At 37.7% G+C, this 21,789-nt stretch overlaps 1 protein-coding gene across 2 annotated transcripts in view; it reads right to left on the bottom strand.

The window, feature by feature from the left end:
- RAPH1 (Ras association (RalGDS/AF-6) and pleckstrin homology domains 1) overlaps positions 1-20,253 on the bottom strand; it is an 83,727-nt gene extending 63,474 nt beyond the window's left edge. For both annotated transcript variants that reach the window (XM_072961416.1, XM_072961417.1), the window contains exon 1: positions 19,856-20,253. The gene's annotated coding sequence lies outside the window, so the exon portion shown is untranslated. The remainder of the gene's footprint in view (positions 1-19,855) is intronic.
- Positions 20,254-21,789: the final 1,536 nt, after the last annotated feature.

Below are 21,789 nucleotides of genomic sequence, written 5' to 3'. Positions count from 1 at the left end.
ATAATATCCCAGTAGCCATTAGCATACCTAGTTTTCAGTTTTTGGTTTCTAAATATATATTCTACTGAAAAAGTAACCAGAGATCCTTGGAGTAATGACTCCAGAGTTGGGGGCAGAGAAAACAATAAGGTAAGCCCCCAGAACATCTTCTTGTGCCAGAAGCTGCTCAATGGGGACATGTCGTAAGAGCACAGGACCCTGAAGCGGGGTCCTAGGAGCTAATCTGGGACAAGCTAAGCATCAAAATTAATTATGAGAGAAACAAAATATAACCCATTAAATAAAACAAGAACCCATGAATCTATACTGATATAAATAAATATATGGGAAGAAAGCTCTTCCTTACAATAGAATGCCAACTAATTAATGTAGATGAAATGACAGAATATCACCATTTTGCCACCACTGCAGTAACAACTGATTCAGGCAAGAGTCATCAACAGATGCTAAGAATAGTGGGTGAATATCTGATTACCCAATTTACATATCCTCAAAATATCTCCCCACAAATTACTGGAGGGACACTTCCTTAACCAAGTGATCAAAGTTAACATCACCAATACTGGGGCAAACCAACATCATATGCTTCCTATAATGATGCAGTGAGAAGACACATTATCATTTTGTGGTATTCCTAACAAAAATTCATTACCTGAATCAAATCATGAAACATTTTACAAAATAATTGGCCTAGAGTTCCAAAAATGTGAAGGCCAAGAACACAAAGAAAGGCTGAAGATACAGTCCAGATTAAAGGAAACCTAAAGAGACAGGACAACTAAATGCAATGTTTGATACTGGACTGGATCCTGGACCCAGAGAATATATTTAAGTATACAAACACAGCTGTAAGGACAAATTGGGACAACTGATAAAATTTTATTTTGTTACATTAGATCATAGCACTGCACCAATGTTTCATTTCCTGATTTTGATAACAGTACTGCAGTTACATATATAAGAATATATTTGCTCTTAGGAAACATACACTAAAAAATTTAGTCATAAAGGGGAATGTCTGCAACTTATTCTTAAATGGCTCAGGGAAAAAATGTGTGTGTGTGTACGTGGGGGTGTAAATATCCACATAGGGAGAGGGGAATGATAATTAGGTAAAATGTGAACAATAGGTGAATCTAAGTAAAGGGAATATGGGAGTTGTTTGTACTCTTCTTACTTTTCTATAAGTCTAAAATTGTATCAAAATAAATTAAGGAAGAGAGAGAGGAAGAAAGGGAGACATAAGAAAGAACAGTCTCTATCTTCAGAAAGTCGAAGTTCAGTTAGGAAAACAGAGTATGTCAACTAGCAAATCATTTAAAATTCAGAAATAAATTTAAAGGAAAAAAACCCCATATAGGCTGAAACATTTTTACCAAATAAAATAATGCGGTTTAACCTAAGAACCCTAAAAAACAATTGCATATTTCTCCAACACATAATTTTTATTCTGTATGCATGTTACCTTTCCTAAATCGCATTTGTGTGGCTAAGTTAACTTTTTAAAGTTATTTTAGTTATCATAAAATTAGTTTTACTCAATAGAAATAAAAGCTTAATATCTTAGAAAAATAATTACTCATCAGATAATTCTTTCATAGAAGCAAAAGACAATCATTTCCAACCTTCAGATGAAAATAGCCAAGTAACTAAGTAAAAAAAAAAGTTAACATTATAAGTTGGTCAGGAAGACACCAGAATTCAGTTCTAAACCAAAGACTAGTATTAATCAAATAATAAAACTAAAGCTATAGACTTGATGGGCGTTTTTTAAGCTTTGACTTTTAAAATTTTGTTACTGAATGTGAGAACAAAAGGAAACAGTGAAACTCCTGTACCACCCATTATTCATTAACATATTCCCTGACCTCTTGCCAACATCCAGAGACATGAAGTGCCAGAATTGACCAAATATCCCCCACCCAACAAAGCTGAGATGTCTGCTTTCTGTTTCATCTCATAAATGTAAAAATCCTAGGAAAGACGTTTACAACACACTACTGATAGAAGACACATTCAATACAGCTCCCCATGCAATCAACCAATCCATCTAAATAAAAGTCACTTTGCTAAACTGTAATTATCATAGACAATTCACCAGTGTCAACACCAGAAGGCTTAACTATTTTTCTAACTCATTGCCTTCCTTTTCATTTTGTTGACCACTACCCTGGTTCGGATTCACACTGAATCATCTTCAGATTATTCTAGTAACTTCCTAACTGACCTCTCTTCTTTAATCCATCACTGTCAGAGTAATCTTCCTTAAAAACTCTTTTCATGTCACAACTCTGCTCAAACATCCACAAAGGTTCCCCATGATATTCTGAATTAAGTACAAACTTTTCATCAAATGATTTCAGACCCTCTCTGACATGGCCCTCAACCTAAATTTTCAACCTTATTTTCTACCCTCCAATCAACCTAAACTACTTAATATTCTCTAAAAGCAAGCCATGTTTCCTAACTTGGCCTTTGTTCATGTTTTCAACCTGAGTAAAACATCTCAACCTGTCAAAAGAGTGACAGAATATATTTCTCTCCCTCCCAAACGTTCCATTGAAAAGACCGTAAACAATTACGAAAGAGATTAAACTCTATAAAGGCAGTGAGAGCTGGAGATGGCTAAGGACCTGAGATTTTGGCAAATTTCTGGAAGACAGAAACTGGCAGAATCATACCAGATGAACCAGAGCAAGAGCCACAGTTCAAAGCAAGCATTTCACTCAACATTTATTCAATAAATACGTATTAAGCACATGCTAAGTGCCAAACACTGTTGTAGCTCAGGATATAGTTGATACATGTGACAAATAAGGGGCCCGCTAACACTGAACTTAACATTTCAGTCAAGGGAGAGAATTATTAACAACAGCAAAATTAGACCCGTGACACTGCGGTGACAATTAAATTAGGGTTGTGTGGAAAGTGAGCAATTAGCTCCTTTAGATTTGATGACCAGGGAAGGCCTCTCGGCTTCTCTGGGTAGTGATATTTAAACTGAGATATGAATGACAAGACGGAATCAGACATGCAAAGATCAGAGAGGAAAGCATTCCAGGCAGAGGGTACAAGTTTGGTATGTCATGAAACAGAAAGAATGATTAGTCTGACAAGAAGAGGGAGCCAGATCATTCATGTAAGGATTTGTAAACCAAGAAAGGGAGTATGGCTTGTACTCTAAGGAAGCCCTCTCAAGGGCCACAGAAGTCATCCCTCACAAGGGGTTCAGGCGAGGTGGGGACACTTTTTGAAGGAGTCAGAGGGCAGACTGGGAACAGAGGTGGGGAAAAGGATGCTCAGCAGGACAACAGCCAGTATGCCCCACACCTGCGCCACCACACTAATTTTGGCAGTTGCTTCCAGGATTAAGGAAACTAGAAAAAAACAACTCCTAAAGGCTGGTTGGAAACTTAAAAAAAAGGGATCAGGTGGCCAATACAAGTACCAGAGGCTCCCTGATGTAAACCAGTAGGGAGTGGGAGGGCCTGACAACTAGAGGGCATAGATCAGCTAATTTTAAAAAAGTTTATTCTGGAATCAGACAGTGGTGAAGTCATACTAGTTGTGAAATAATTAAAATCTACTGAAATTCACACTTGAAAAAAATGAATGTTATGTATGTGTATTATACCTTAATTTAAAGAAAACTAAAACAACGTTTAAGTGCCGTTCTCATTAAACAAAAGAAGAATTAGATACTACTTCCTCAGGGAGGCCCATGAACTTTGCACCTCTCTACGGCGCTGACCACTGACAAGCTTGGTACTGTGTGGAGGTTATGTGTGCACTTGCCTTATCACCCTCCACACCCAACTAGGTTGCAGGCTCTAGAAAGAGACCATATGGTTCTCATTTTTCACCCCACAGCAACTATGAAAGAATCATATTCTCCATCTGAATTTCAACTTCTTTTTTCCTGCTGAACATTTCTAATTTAAGATGACGCAAAGCTAAAGGCGCATTTCTTAAAAATAAAAAGTGGCTAATTTATCTGGCTCTCAGTAAATATGAATTTAAAGGAGCCAATACATTTAAAATTAATTTCCCTTTAGTAGAGGAATTGTTCAGGAAAAAATTCGAAAATGCACTTTAGTTTCAGCAGAATATTTGAATATTATTTCACAAGGCTATCTGTTTCTTGGGATATGATTTGATTAAACAGCTGTGTTATAATATGACTCTCTTGCAAAAATTAACAAATGATTATTCGTAAGGGTCTCTGAGACAGAAACCTACCTCAAACTAGTTTTAAGCAAATAATTTATTCAATTCTTTGAAAGTTTATAAGGAAGTTTATCAATACATTTATCACAATGTTATCTCTTCTCTCAGCTTCCTTTATCTCTCCTTTCCAAGGTTTCACTCTAAAACTCTATAATCCTGTTCTCCAACCTGCTTTACACCTCCAACTCTTTAGACTCTCTTTTCATTATTTCCCTCTCTCAGTATCCCTCAAAGGAGTTACTCCAAATTCTTACATATGAAAACCCCAAATTCATACATTTGCTAAAAAAAAAAAAAGTTCATAATTAACCAGAATTCTCAACAGAAACTCAAGGCTGGGGAGAAATCACTTTACTAGTAAATCCCACATACATTTCTTCCTCTATCTTTGCATATCTTAGTATTTTATCACGGCAGGAGTCAGAAAACCAACCAGAGATGGCTCATTATTCCTGACATTAACCAGTCACAAATGGAAAGAGATAACACTGATGGCCAAGATTTTCTTTGGGTAAAAAGGATACAGTCTATAAAGTTACTGACATTTTCAGAATGAGTCTATGAGAATGTTTAAACAATAGATGCTAAATATCTTCTAACATTTTAACACAAATTCTGGTTGAGAAGAAAACACAAGTATGCAAATCTTTCATTTTTATGACTTAAAGATGAATTAGTAAGAACAGGACCTTCATTATCTAATACCACTGAAAGGGTGATCCATTTAAGGAAAGTCTGCAAGATATTCCCAGCCTAAGCCATCTAGGACTTATCAAGGGATAAAAAGACTGGAAATTGTTATTCTGCCACTAATTGCTGGAACTATGGGGTAAATCATTTAAATCCTTAGGCCTCATTTTCTTAATGTGGAGAAAAAAGAAAGGACTAGTTAAAATCCAACGGTCTCTCCCCACCCCTCCCAATCCACTCAAGTTCTACTCTTTCATTACCGACTTCCCTCTAAATCCCTATTTATCAGTCTTCTGTCTCCAATCTTAATTCCAGAAGAAAAATACCTGTGGCCAGTTACTCTTTAAGGCATGCCACTTCAGGGGAGGGAGAGGCTTCGGGAGCTAGCTTCTCCACCTTCTCTGCAGTCCGAATTCCCAACAAAAACCAGGTCTCAGCGGGAATCTAGAAATTTGTTCAGGGTGCTTGACTTCTCATCAATTAATACATTTAGGGTTTTTCTGAGTTTCAGTTTTACCTCTCAGTCTATTCATTTGTTACAACGGTTACAAGAAAGAATTAAATGTGACTCGCTGTACAACAAAACACGGATTCCAGGTAGCACAAAAAATGGCCACCAGTGAGAGGATAAATACTATCCCCAGGGCGGGCTTGCTGCCTGCCTAAGATTTATTTTGAATGCAACTATCTTAAAATCCACATTGCTTTCACATTCTACTCCATAAGTTAAACAGAAAAGATGTTTAAAACTGCCTATCATCGAGTAAATTTAGAGCTCCAGGATAATGGTCACATCTACTCTGTGGCTTTGCATTCCCAATCCCTCCAACCCCCTGCACACAGGCAGACTCACCCTAGGGGTCTGGGAGTACGCTGCTCTAGTTTGAAGAAGCAGGAAAGCAGGTGGTTATTTTCTCCATCTTATTATAATGAGGAAACCAAAGTTCAAAGAAAGTCTCAGAAAGAGGAAAGATTAAAAATATTTTATAGTCTACCTGTTCATTAACCTCTAAATACAATTTAAAAAATTAAAATTTAATTAAAATTCATTTTAAATTTAAAAATAAAAACTAGTAACTTCACTAACCTTCTTACAACCTTAAATAAACCAGTAACAATGCCTAACCATTGTAAGTTTTGGTTAGACAGCATGTTGGGTAAAAAAGAAGGGGGTTTTCAAAATATCAATGATTCTCATCTTGCCAAACTGGCCAAATCTAAACACAGTCAGGTAGTGTTAAGTTTGGTGCCCTGTTTTTGATCATAGCTAAAGGGTTCACATGACTGGCTTCATAGTCACAGTACACAAAAAAGAAGACATTCTTGGTTGCAATTTATCATTTCACAGATGGTAAGCCTGTCTCTTCTTCCATCACTATTTAGTATGCATTCCCAGTTGAAGGAAATGAACTTCATTTGATTAAAAGCTGGGGCTCTCTAGTTATTAGATTACCTGATTCAAACAAGGAATAGCTCCATGAACTTGTACCAGCCCTCTTAAATCCTCTAAACCTCTTTTCTCATTTGTAAAAATCACCTCACATCATTATGGTGAAGCGTACATGAAATAAACTACATAAAAGACTCAGCCCAGTGCCTAGTGCACAGGTAACTCTATTGAGGGCTATTTTCATTGTGACCCAACTTCTATCAATGATGCTTTCTTCACTTCTTTATTTGAGACAGTGGTTGATGAAAACATTTAAAAGGACTTAAACACCATCAGATTTACTTAAAATCAGATTTAATAATTAGACATAGAGATAAATGATACACTGTTAAAGTAGTCTTTCAGAGGCTGTCACAGGGAGGAATACCTTTGACTTTGTTAAGCATGTCTGAAAAAGATAACTAAAATAGAAACATCAACTATATGAAAACAAAATCCCTTGCATTTTCTTTCCACATTTGAGAGCAAAATGATTCATCTGAATACCTCCAAGGTATCTGTTTAAATGAGTAAACATAATGGTTAATGAGTAAACATAATGTTCACAACCAATTGAGAAGAATTTCCCATCAATACAAAACATATCTAAGCTCCATATATTTTTCAAGATCCAATCTAAGTTCACTTTCTCCATGAAACTACCCTAACGACTACAGCATGTAGGTTCTTTTAAATCTCAGGGTTTTTTTACTTACTGTCATATGGCACTATTTAGTACTCTAGTATAGACTACCATTGTTTTCTATTGATATCATATATTTTGAATACAAAGAGAGGAGGGAAGTTTCAAAATATTAGTGAATCAACAGGAAGGTGGTAGTGACTAATGCATGTGGAGTACAGGTAGAAGGCTTGAAACCTCTTCAACAGTTACCATGAAGCTTTTAAAATATATGTCTGAGGTCCATCCAGTACATTCTAATTAGTGGGAGACTGGGTTGGAGTCTGCATAGTTGTGTATTTTAAAAGCTTCAAGAACAGTGAGAATAGGATTAAGGACTACTTTTTAACCTTCATTCTTAAAGGCAGTGGCATTTGAACATCTATAACTTCCTCACCATGTGTAATAAAATTTTTTTTTTCAGATAAAAGAAGATGGATAAAATTTTGTTCACCAGAATTTCAGCCGGGGATTAATAAACCTACCTGATATGGCAAGACAGGTGGTCTTTCCCAACATGACTGCAACAATATTCCCAGTCTCATGCTCTTCTCACAACTATCTGCCTTAAGACTCTTCCCTCCTATTGGAAGGTATAGTCTATGTTCCTTCCCCTGGAATCTGAGGGGACCTGTAACTACGGAGGATGATGCTGAGTGACTTCTGGGACTAGATCATCAAAAGTCCTAACAGCTTCCATCTGTCTCTCTTAGAAAGCTGTTAATGGAACCCAAACATTATGCTGTGAGGAAGCCTAGGCCACCTAAGGAGGCAAAGTGTAGAAACCAGTCCACACCCCCAGCTGAAGTCCCAGCCAATAACCAACATCAACTACCAGACAGGTAAGTGAGGAGAAATCCTCTGAGATGACACCAGCTCCAGTTGCCCCTAACTGCAACTGTATGAGACACTCCAAGCAAGAACCATCTAAGCCTGGCCAACCCCCAGAACTGTTCGAGATAATAATAAAATGATTGCTGCTGTCTTTAGCCATTAAGTTCTGGAGTGACCCATTACATAGCATTCGACAACACAACACAGTGCTACTCCTCGTGAAAACTACACTGAGTTGGGGACTAGGCTTAAGTTCCGGGAAAGCTCTACAGGATGAAAACGGTGGTAGGTCTGAAGCGCTGGCTAGGGAAAGTAGTCACAGATGAGGAGCAGAGGCTGTAAAACAGTAAAAGGCTGTACATATGTGATTTCTCCCTTGTAAACCTTCAAATTGTCAATAAAGTCACTAAATTTATGAGACCTTTGGCTCATAAAGGAAAGAGTTTTATGCTTTCAAGGACTAGGGGCAAAGGCACAGGGGCAGAGAGGGATGAGACCATAAGGAAGTCAAGTCAGAAATCATGGAGAGGGAACTGGACACCCACAGGCTAAATACACCAAAATCATACGTAGGTGCTCCCAGTGAACTTAGGATCAAAAGTGAAGCTTTCTTTTTCACTTAAAAATAGATCCAGAGTTGAGTTTCTCTATAACAATAAAAAAAAAAAACCTACTACTTTAGGATGCTTCTCTCTCAGAAAACCAGAAAGATCAAAGCTTAAGTATTAGTATTTAAGAATAAATACTGACAGAAACCCAAGTTCACACAGAATTAACTGTGTTTATTTGTACTAAAAGAGTATAGCTTTTTTTTTCACTTAAGAAGATAGTACTACTTCCTAACAAGAAATAACACTGTTCACTCAACAAATACTTAATGAAATACTACGAGTCAGGCACTGTACAGATAAACAAGAGAATATACCTGTTTAAAGAATAGACATGATTCCTGCCCTCAGGTAGTTTCATTACGATTTCTAACAAGAGGATAGAACTTGTACATATTTTATATTCTTTACTTTAAAAATTAATGTGCCTACATGTTACAATATCTTAAATCGGAAATGTTTTTCATTATACACATACACAGTAGGGGGAGATGGTTAAAGAAAAGTTTTGTAACAGTGATATATTCAGCATTCCCAGAGTAAATTATTTCTACTCTTATAAGCAGTCATCAAATAGTTGTTGAAATGAAAAAAATATGTAACTGGATATTACATTTTTACTTGACTGTACATGATTAAAAAAATACATGTTCCCCAAAACAGCTCACAGGAAGTAAAATCAGTCAAAGGTTCTATTAGCTAAATAATCATCTAAATTATCTACACAGATGTCGCAATATAGGAGTTAATGCATTTTAGGCAATTCTCCAAACAGTCCTACTGTCAGGACAGATATACTTCTTTAGACAAAACAATTATGATCCACTGTGAATAAACATAAATGACAATGCTTTCATTCAAAACTCTTTAAAAGTTTTAATTTGTGGTCAGAAAACACTTCTTAATGGACATCTGAAAGAATACAATTTCCATGGATAAAGTTTAATTGAATATGCTACAGAACCTTGTACTCCTTATCAAAATAACTGTATTTCTAGAAAGGTACTAGAAAATAGTATTATCCATTTCGTACTCAACAAGTTGGCAAAAAAAAGTCTGATAAAACCAGTGGGTGGGGGGTATGTGGAGCAATGAGAACATTGCTGAAAGGGACATAATCCTCACCACTTTGGAGAGCCTTTTGGAGACTGTATACCTTATGATCCTGTAACACCACTTCTAAGTGTCTGAGCACAGAAGAGACAAGCAAGGGGAGAAATGTAAAAGGATGTTCACTGTGGCATCCTAACTATCTAACTATCCCTCAAAAAGAGAATGGAGAAACTGGCTTATTCTGATAAAAAGAATGAACTGGATCTCTAAGAACCAGTATGAATAATTTCAAACTATATGGTTGAGTAAAAAAATGCAAATTTTAAAAGATAACATAGTATATCATTTATACAAAATTCAAAAGCACATACAGTAATAAGTAAAATTTTATGGATACATATGTATAAAATGCATTAAAACATATGCACCAGAACAAAACAAACTGTTACCTGGAGGAGGATTTTACTTCTCCTTAAACAAATTATTTGAAGCAAAAATAAACAATTGATTACTCCTGGGGATGAGCATGCAGATGTCTATAATATTTTATACTTTGGTTTTAAAATTTTTCAAAATTTAAAACAACTTTAAAAAGAAATTCAAAATACAATTGTAAACAATATGCTTATCAAAGCCAAATATTAAACACACACATGGTGGGGGAGGGGAGAGGGCAACTAAATATCCCACAAGAAAAGAAAAGTTGAGTAAATTCAAGTGTGTTTTATGCCTACCATGGATTATAATGTAGATGTTGTAAATTATTCATAAAGCATTTAATGCCCGGGAAAATGCTACTGATATAAGCATTTAAATGAAAGCAGAACTAAATAATGCATACAATAATGAGCTATATAAACAGGCACAAGCACATATATATGAGAAAATACACCAAAAATTTTAACTGTAATCATTTCTGGGTGGTAGAATTGTGTTTTATTTTCTTCTTTACACATTCCTAAGGGTTGCATATTTCCATTAGTATTATTAATGAAAGAGAGAAGAAAAGGCAAACTACAAAATGCAAACTCAAAATCCTCTGGTAAGAACTTATGCCCCAATTAAACTGGTAAGATTCAGTCTTACTTCTCATTCTAAAAATACCAGATTATGTTAATAAAGATAAGCCTCCTTAAATATGAATATCGACAACTATACAAGCCAAAAGAATTATGCCAATAACTACACAACTGTAAAATTCTGCTTTAATGTTCCTAGAGATATCTGTTTTAGCATCCTCTGTTTGTAGCACTGTCACATGAGAATAGATGGTCCCTTCATTTATGCATTAGATAAGGTTATCAAATGGACATATAAAGTAATACAAGTTTGGAAAAGTTTGCCAGTTTCTTAAAAAATTAACCCAGCATGTCCTCACAGGTATTTATCCAAGAGGAATAAAAACATATATTCATGAAGATATATGTGTACATGTATCGGTATCCATTTGTACAAAATGTCATAGTGGCTTTATTTATAAAAGCCAGAAATGAAAACAGCCCAAATATCTATGGATAGGAAAATGGATAAACAAAATATGGTATATACACATAACGTAATATATTTAGTAATAAAAAGGAACTAATCCAACCAACAATATAGAACAATCTAAATATCATCATTCTGTATAAAAATAAGCCTGACTAGAGAAAGAGAAGGAGTGACAGAGAACACTGTATGATTTCATACATAAAATTCTAGAAAATTCAATCTAATCTATGGTGACAGGCTGCCCAGAGACAGCGGTAGACAGCAGGAAGACTGGCAAAGGGGTGTAAGGAAACTGGGGGATGATAAAAATGTTACCGATCTTGACTGCAGTAATGGCTTCACAGGTGTACGAAAACTTACCAAACTGTATCCTTTAATGTGTGCAGTTTATTATTTATCTTTAATGTGTGCAGAAATTATATCTCAATAAGTAGAAAAAATTTTTTAAAGACATAAGCAAACCAAAATACTTTAAAGCAGAGTCAGGAGTCAAGGCAGTGGCTCCCCATGACAGGGCAGGGGTATAGAGAAGCAAATACGAGGTGGGGTTCTGGCACGCTGGTACTTTTCTTTTTCGTCTGTGTTCTGGTTATATAGGAGTATTCAGGTTGTAGAAGTGTACGCTTAATGATATGTGTGCTTTCCTAATGTATATTGTTCTTCAATACAAGTCTTTAAAAGGAAGAACACCATCTACTTATGACCTAGCAATTCTACTCCTTTATCCAAGAGAAATAAAATATTTGTCTACAGAAAGACTTGTACAAAAATATTTATGGCAGTTTATTTCACTAACAGTCCCAAACTGGAAACAGCCCAGATGATCATCAACAGTTAACTGGATAAACAATCTATGGTATATTCACATATTTGTACAATTGAATATTACTTCACAATAAAAAGAAACAAACTACTGATACATTCAATAACATGGATGGATCTAAAAACATCATGCTGAGTGCAAGAAGTCAGAGACAAAGGAGAGTATACGTATGATTCAACTAATACAAAGTTCTAGAACAGGCAAAATGTACCTGCGGTGAAGCAACTGTGCTTGTAGTTCCAGAAGGAGTGGAGGGGCAAAGTAAAGATAGAATCATGGAAATATTTTATATCTTGCTAGGGATGTTGAGGGGAAAATGCTCAGCATGGACATGGAAAAGCTGTAAGGCTATCAACACTACTGTATTACTAAATTAAATTTTAAATGGGTACTTTTAATTCACCTTGAATAATTCCTGAAAGCATAATGCAAAATTCAAATTTAAGCTTCTAAATAAGCGAATAATTTCAATTTTGATGAAGAATAAGTTTCATTAAGGTCTTATATTGTTGAAATTTATCTTTCTTCCACAAACATTTCTTTACAATTAGTAAGAAAACCAGAATGTCCTGTCCCAAGTGCTTTATTTTTAAGATGGCTTCATATTATAAAATGGAACTTAATATTATGAAAGGCTCATTATTAACAATACTAATTTAACAAGACACTATAGTGGTTTCCAAAATGGAAGTGATTATTACCCATGAAGAATGAGTAATGATCCTTTGGGGTATATGAAGAACATATATGAGGAGTTCTATTTACACATAGTCTTTATCTTAATACACATATGTATTCTAAGTATAATTTCGTACAATGTGATACAATATATGTGTATAGTTAACATACAAAATGACACCAGCCTCTTCGTTATGGCCACCTATCAGCAGTCACACGTCATATATGTAACCTAAGTATTCTGGTACTAAGTGATTCTACATATTTTGAGGGAAGAGTATTGATAGTATTTGGTAGATTCTTCTTCAAAAATGAAATAAAGAACGCACCTTTTTGTAAACTGCTACAAGAGACTGTTGTTCCAGGGAAGATATATTCTTACAGTAAACGATTTCCTTAACAGAAACAGTATTTTATGGAAAATTTGTAGTATATAATCCTTCATGAAGCAGCTGCTTTGACCTCAACAAAAGAAAACTGGGGCTGGGGAAGTAAGGTTTAATCTCAAAAGCAACGACTGCAGCAAAAGAGAAGCTGAAGCAGAAAGGGCACCAAGTATTACAGATGTTACTGATGTGGTATAAGAAGTGACCATAAGATTTTATACCAAACAAGTGTATTGGTTGTCTCAAGGCAAAGTACTTTAAAAGAGCTGTCAAATTTAAAGATAAATTCAGCATTTACCTTTTACCAAAAAAGTCTGAATTTGCTGACTGACTGTAATAAGTGACTGTTAGAAGTATACCCCCTAGCAGTTCTTTTTAAAAACAAAAACATAGTCTATGCATACTTTAACAGTAAATGAGGCATTTAAAAACTTATTAAGAAAGTAACTGTATTCCCAAAGAAAACTACGTGTGTCATCTTGAAATACTAGTGCCTGCACACTCTAAAACAGAAGAATCATTTTCTAACTCTTTAAATGCCTTCCATACATAGAGGTTCCTGTGGATTTTGAATACGTTTATTAAAAACATATAAATGCAAATCCTCACACTGGTTTGCACAGGAAGAGCAAACTTTGCTGACCAAATATGCACAAATGATGGACAAAAATTAAACAATGAGTATCTCCATTTAAGAAGTAGAGCCAAAGAGGCACTTATCTTTTTGGGCATATGTCCCTATATGAGCTGTCTTTTAGCTAAGACAAGCATTAAAACCAAGTACCAAAATAAACAGATTTAAGAACCAGACTTTGGAATTTCTATATTACGAAGCAGTAAAACCAAGATTTCTCAAACATAATGTACCATATTCATTACTCTTGCTTTAAAAAATATATATATTTATTTTAAAAACTTAGGGTAAACAAAAAGGTTTTTAAGCCATTACTAACATCACTGATTCCCTTCACAAGTCTCTAAAGTCATTTGTTACACTATAAAATAAACCAAATAAGCAGAGAAAGAATTATCCTTTATAAATAAAATAAACATTATTAGATTTTTATGGATCCTTTCAAGAGATGTAACACCAACTACAAAGAATTCTTCAAATAATGGCTTTCATTAAAACTTTTTTTTTATTGTATTTCTATTATATTTAAGGGACTGACAGGCATTTCAGATGAGTAAAACTAGATCCAGCACTCCAAAACTCAGAGGGGATTTAAGACAGTACACAATTATTTACAACATAGGGCAAATCAAGTAAGGTCTAGAGAAATGAAGAAGAAAGAAATGAATTCTACTTGGCATCAAACAACTTCATAAAGGTGTGTCTCACTTGAACCGGGTCTCAAAGGATGAATGGAACTCTGACTAGAAAAATTAGGGAAAATAAATCATGCTTGGAACCATGGATAGAGGCATGTACAACCTGGGCTACATCAAGAATATATTGTATTTTCAAGTCACATTATTATTTTGCTGTACTGACTTAGCTAACACTTTTCTTCACATATCAAGCTTAGTGAGATCATTCTAAAAATAATTTCTAAAAAAGCATTCAATTTTTAAGTACAACTAGAAAATCGTACTACTTACTGCAATTCTGCAATATTTGGGCCTGTTTAATACGTTTACAGTTCTCATTTTCTCCAGATTTCACCATTCTTCACCATGGGGATTACATTTTAAGTGTTACACAATGATACGCTATCAGTTAGGGGCCATCCAATCTTGCTTTTCTTCTCATCTAAAGGGATGACTTGTCTCTTCTTTTCCAAACCTTAAACATTCACCCATTTTCAAATCCCAGTCCCTTCTGCTGCTTTTTAGACTCTGCGCTCTTAAATACATTCTCTTCTGATTCCCTGTATCCTGCATTTAAACTGTGTATCCTCTCTATTTTGGAGGGGATAGTACCTATCCCTTTGACTTCTCCATTATGCCTAGCTCTGCCCAAAGCAGAGTAATAATACACATTTTATTAACAGCAGAACATATAAGTTGACTTGGAAAAAAGTACGTTATGAGTGATGTATTTTAAGACATCTGCCCCAAAGTGTGATAAATATTTTATCTTAAAATAACAGTGGTAAGAGCATGAGATGAAGCTTGGATATCATATAATCTGGGGGTTTTCTAATATTTCACAACAGAACTTTTTCAGAAGAAATCTTATACAGCAGGCCATATATAACTGCAAAAGCATTGCTAATACCACTTTATATTCAAATACATTATAATTTATTACAAATTGAGGGTTCGAGATGTTAGTTATAGTCTGGACACCTAAGCAATCCATTTACTTCTGTAAAATTTTGTTTTTATTTCATTCAGATAAGTAGCTGTAAGTAGGTAGCAGCTTTTGTTTTGTTTTGCCTTTAAGGGTTCACTTTGCAGTCTCAGGATATGCTTCAGTTAAATCGATTCAAGAAATTTTTAAGTAAGATTTTTTTTCTTTCAAAATGAGTAAGCAACAATATCTAAAAACTGCTTATTAAGCAAATAAGAAAAAATGAAAACTTGCAATAAGCTATGAAAACATCTATAATACATCAGGACTTAGTGCTATATGTCCATTTGTTACTAAACAAATGACTTACACAGGATGAGTACACCCCCAAAGAAATGGGCTTGGGTCCTGCCTGTCATTCAACCAAACGCAGCTTATGTGCCATAATAATGCATTGTTTAGACAATTCTATATGAATAGACATGCACAAGACTGAATTTTTAAAAAATGTACTACAAACTACAACTTTCCTTACCTACTTAAAATTCACAAATAAGTAGATAGTCAAAGAAGCTTTATTCTAAGGAATGCTTTCCCCAACCCCCACACACAAATGAACCAGGTATAACCATGTAGCACAATGGATTTCAATGTGATAAAAGTATATATATGTACTAAGCGTGCCAAGACCATTCACTGAGGAAAGGGCAGTCTTTCTAACAAATGGCGCTAGAAAAACTGGATATCCTCAAGTAAAAGGATGAAGTTGGACCCTTACCTAAAACCACACGCAGATAACTAATTCAGAATGTATCAAAGACCTAACCATGATAGCTAAAACTATAAAACTCTTAGAAGAAAACACAGAGGAAGAGCTTCATGACATTGGATTTGACAACAACTTCCTGGACACCAAAAGTCCAGGCAACAACAGAAAAAACAGATGAAGTGGACGTCATTAAAATAAGAAACTTTATACATCAAATGACACTATCAACAGAGTAAAAAAGCAACCCACAAATAAGAGAAAATATTTGTAAATCACGGATCTTTTATGAGATTAATATTTAGAGTATACAAAAAATTCCTACAACAAAACAAACCAATTTTTAAAACTGGCAAAGGATCTGAATAGACATTTCTACAAAGAAGATACACAAATGGCCAATAATCACATGAAAAGATGCTTGACATCACTAATCATTAGAAAACACAAATCAAAATCACAATGAGATAACACTTCATATTCATCAGGATGGCTGTTACCAAAAATACAGAAAGTGACAAGTGCAGAGGTGAGGATTTGGAGAAACTGAAACCCTTGCCCTGGTAGAAATGCAAAATACTACAGCTACTATAGAAAACAGTGTGATACTTCCCACAAAATCCAACATAGAATTACCACATGATCTGGCAATTCCACTTCTGGGTATATACCCAAAAGAAGTGAAAGCAGGGACTTGAACAGATATGTGTACACCAATATCCAGAGCAGTATTACAACAGCCAAAAGGTAGAAACAACCAAATGTCCATCTACAGATGAATAAACAAAATGTGGTCTATACATCCAATGGAATTATTACACGGCCTTAAAAAGGAATAAAATTCTGATTCATGCTACAACATGGAATAACCTTGAAGACATTATGCTAAGTGAAATAAACCAGATACAAAACAAAAACAAATATTGCATGATCTCATTTATATGAAGTACCTAGAGTACTCAAAATTACAGAGACAAAGTAGAAAAGTGGTTACCAGGGGCCAGAGGGAAAGGGGGTGTGGAATTATTGTCCAATGGGTAGTTTCAGTTTGGGATGATGAAAAAGTTCTAGAGACAGACAGTGATGATGGTTGCACAACTATGTGAATGCATTTAATACCACTGAAATGTACATTTAAAAGTGGTTAAAATGATCAATTTTATGTTGTATATTTTACTATGATAAAAACTGAGTGTATTATTTATGACAGTGACAATATAGGAATGTAGTTCACAAGCTTAAGAGTTAAGCTGCCTATTTTCAATCTCAGCTCTGCCACTTTATGGCTCTGTAGTCTATGCCCGTTTTCTCAGATATTAATAGAATCTACATCACAGGATAATAGCAAACATGAAGTGTTAAGTTAATAGACATAAAGCACTTAAAATGGTGCGTGTCATAGAGTAGTCGCTTTTCATTATACTGGGTTTACAACACGTTTTTAATGAGATTTAAATCAAACATCTGCAGAACCTCTGAAGGTCCTCCTCAAAATTCTAGAGTTCAGTAAAACACAGACAGAAAACCAATGATTTAACCCAAACTTCTCATTTTATAGCTAAAAGAATTGAGAGTCCAAGATACTGTGATTCGGTTGAGGTCACCTATCTTGTCTAATATTAATTTTCCTAAAATAAGGGTTTGAGGTTAACAATACTAATGCTGACATTCAACTACTTCAGAACCAAGGTAAAGCCATAAGATTTTATAATGTGTGTCCAAATATCTATGAATAGTGTGAGTCATCCACCATGCTAATCTAATAAATAATTACACATGGGGTGGGAACCAAAAGGTAGCAAAACCAAAAGAAAATCCATTTTAATTATCTTCAAAGACAATTGTTTAAAACACATCTTCTGAAAATGAAGTGTTAAAATATTTGTGAAAACAAATGATACTGATTAAGAGTTTGAGGCATACCCAGTACGTGCCCACTACTCCACTTCTTTCAGCCAGTTATTCACTATACTCACTATATAATCTTAGTGAGACCTCTGACTCTGAAAAATCAGCGGCTTTTTTACAGCAAATAGAGCTAATATTCATCACAGGGAAGTATCTACAAATAGTTCTTTATTAAATTCAAACAGAAGACAGCAGCAGTCCAAATAACACAAAATGTCTCATCCAAAAAATCATGTATTAAGCTTTGTAGACATTTCTGTACTTACTTGAATATTCTAGATCTGGTTTCTGGGAAATTCACAACAGAGAAAGCAAAATAACAGAGACAATCTTTGAAGGTCAGATTCAACAAGAGCTAAAAAGCTTCTGAGCGTCTCTAATTTTGCCCTTCCCCCACTGCTCTACCTCCTCAATTCCTCTCAAAGGATAGCACCACCTCTACTAGGAATGCCCTCCCCCTCCCCATCTACATCAGCTGAAATCCTACCCATCCTTAAAGGTTCCACTTAAATGCCGCAGCTTCCATGATTTTTCCCCAAGTGTTCCCAATTTAGAATTATCCCCCTCCTCTTCACTTCCTTATCTTGCACCTCTACTTCAACATTTTTATTATATAATGCATTGCATTACAATTACCTACGTCCAGTTCTTCCCCCACCCTCCCCCAAGAAAATCCCGGGGGCAGCAGGCTAGGGAGGAAAGGAATTAACATTACTTAAACACCTGCATGCGGGTCAAGGTGCTAGGCATTCTGCATACATTATCTAATTTAATCCGCCTGACAACAGTCACCGGAGGTAAGCAGGTGGTGTTATTCCCATTTTACTGATAGAGAACCATATTGTTGAAAGTTCAATTGCCAGCCAATTCCAGAGCTTATGGAACGCTGGCGTCCCTGGCTTCAAAGAGCTCTTTCCACCACTATACGGTTGCAGTCTTGTTCACTCTGTGTCACCCACTCAGACTAACAGACAGTAGGTATTCCAAAAATACTTCTTAAATTTAATATTCCTATGGACTCACTACCACTCTTTTAATAACCCGATCACGCCACACCCCTAGCCCGTTACCTTTACTCTTCCTTTACAGCGGACTTTACATAGAGTCAGCTCTCCACATTTTTCCAAGAGAAATGCTGCAGACAACATCAACCCTCATTGGTAGGCTAAGTGAAGAACCTTTCAATTCTCTCAGATTTTCCCAAGTGCTCTTTCCAAAGAATATAAGAAATGCACACAAACAAGTCACATTTGATGTAACGCTTATACCCTTCCCAAAAGCTCTTATGTCATACTAAGCCACGTCTTCATGCTTATAAGCAATGACTTATGCGGTTTCCAGCTTACACTGGGGACACCCTAAGACGCTGTCTGAATAAGAAAACCACATCTTTCAACCCGTCTTAAAATGAAGACATCCCAATACTGTTACACTGCCTCCCCAGCCCCCGGCCCCCCCTCAATGAATTGCAGTTTGGATTTCCGGCGGGAATGCACACACAGACGAGATGGGGCTCAAAAGCAATGGAGCAATAACTGAGCCTGCTTAATTAGAAGACACAGAAGGTGCCCCGCCTTTCTAAATCTCTGCACTGAACTCATTTAGGAAAGATGGGGGACACCGAAACCCGAGGAACCCCAGATACCGAATCACTGGTTTCTGCGGCTAGCAGGGGGAAGAGTCCTCTCCTCCCCGCGGTCCCGGGCCACCAGCCCCCGGTGCCGGGCGGGAGAAGCCCAACCGCACCCTCCCCAGGCGGCCCTGCATCTCATTGTCTCCCTCCGTCGCGACCCCCAGGGGCGCAGGGTGCAGCCCAGGCCCCGCCGACCCCCACCCACGGATGGCCGCCAGCCGGGCGAGGTCCAACCCGCCCCGGCCCCGGCCCCGGCCGCGACCCCGCCCCAGGCTCGGCCGCCCGCCCGCACCGCGCCCGGATGGCGGGGCCGGGCGCCGGGAAAATGGAGGCGGGAGCGAGGCAGCGCTCCACAGCCCCGCGCCCGACCGGCTCCTTCGGCCGACCCCGAGGGCGAGGCTGAGCACTCACCGCGGCAGCGGCTCGGTCCTCCGGCGGGTCCGCCTACCGGAGCGGCCGCGGGCTGGGCGGCCGCCGCTCGCGCTCGTCCAGCCGCCGCCGCCGCCGCCGCCGCCTCCTCTTCTTCCCCAGGCGCGGCGCTCCTTCCCGGGAGACGCCGCGAGCGCCCGCAGCTCCCGCGCCGCGCGCTCCGTGACTGACTGACTGACCGACCGGGCGGCGGCGGCGGCGGGGGCGGGGCGGGCGCGGCGGATCCGAGTTCGGCCGCGTCCGGCCGAGACGCAGAAGGCGGGGCTGAGGGCCGGGCGGCTGACCGGCGGACCGACTCGCGCCCGGCCGCCCGCTCCCCTCCACCCCGCCCGTCGCCAGCCACTCACTTCCGGCGCAGGCAGCCGAGCCCGCCCCTCCCGGGCGTCCGCCCGCCCGCCCACTCGCGCCCCCGGCCCGCGCCCCTTGGCCCGCCCTGCTCACCCACCTCAGGCGCCGGACCGCGCCCAGCCGGGGCCGCCCGCGCCCCGCCTCTCCTCCGCGCGTCCCAGTGAACCGCCTCCAGGAACCAGTGAATCAGAGAATGAATGAGTGAGGGAGGAAAATTCCGGCGCTGTCCCACCCCTGCTCTCCTGTCCTTGGAAGCAGGCCCAGCGGCCTCTGTCCCGGGGCCCTGGGACACACTGAAGTATTGAGCACGTCTGTCGAGGACCTGTGTGCATGCACCTTCCAGCTGGAGTATTCAGACTCCAGCAGCCCATCAGGTGTGGTCTTAGGCACTTACAGGACCGCTGTCCTTGCAGTTCATGAAGCCTTTTTTAGGAAATCCCATTTTGGCCAACAACTCTCTCCGCAGTTTCATGCACTGTAATAGGAAGCTTTTAGAAATTGCACATTTCAATTATCTTTGATAACTTTGTAACTGTGAAATTTGCTTATCTTGCGTTCTTCATTTCTGTCACCCTCTCCCCCTTATTGAAATTGTTTGGGAGCAATGTATTGCCATTTTTCCTCATCACCAAGTTCTGAAATACTCAGATACTGTTTATTTTGATGCAGGCTTGACTTAGACTTTTAAATTTTAATTTATATCTTTATTTTGACCTCCTAAAGTTGATCAAAGAACAGGAAAAAAATATAAAATTGTATCAGTTTTGCCAGGCCACATGCAAAGCAAGTTTGTTGACAGCATTAAAACAATTGACAAATCAGAAGTGTGACCTGGAATTAGTTTCACTTAACATTCCTTTTTCATGTCTTCCCATCTGCTTGCTAAGTAGGAGTATCTGTATCTTGACTTTTCACAGATGAAGAATTGACTGTACATTTCTGAGATCCTGGCTCCCTTTCTAAGAACCAGAGTGTTCATTTCTCTGTCCTGGGGCCAAATCCTGGTGTGGTTAGTTACATTCCTTCTTCCAGATATTCCTGAGGACTTTGAAGTGGTTTGGTCTCTTTTGCACAATCTGTTCCAAACTGGTACACAATCTGTTTCAAACTGGTATTTAGAGCCATACAATACAGTTACTAGTTACATTTCACACTTGAGATATCTGTACTTCAGAAATGTGACTGCAGTTTTGTATTTTAAGTCTAGAAGGTGCTTTAATATTCTTGTGTAGAATAATGTTATCTTTTACAAATGAAGAAGGTGCTGCTGACCAATTCTTGTAGCCTTTTGTTCCTTTCTTGGGGAACTTATCATGCATTACCACTAGTTATAATTATTTCAGTAAGTTATGATCATCCCTAATGAATGTAATACAATAGTATGTTCATCCTCATATCTTCCATAATGTCTAGCGTGGTTCCTTACACAATAAATGTTTTTAAATTAATAAATGCTTTAAATATTTTCATAAATGATAATGCATACAAACCTATCTGTGGTGTCTCACCCCATTTCCCTAATGACCAGATTTGTTGAGATTAGACATACCTGAGTGCCAAACTTCATA

This window comes from Vicugna pacos, chromosome 5 (assembly GCF_048564905.1).
Source record: "Vicugna pacos chromosome 5, VicPac4, whole genome shotgun sequence".
Taxonomy (NCBI): domain Eukaryota; kingdom Metazoa; phylum Chordata; class Mammalia; order Artiodactyla; family Camelidae; genus Vicugna; species Vicugna pacos.
Note: the sequence above shows the minus strand (reverse complement) of the source record. Positions and strands in the feature narration are given on the sequence as shown.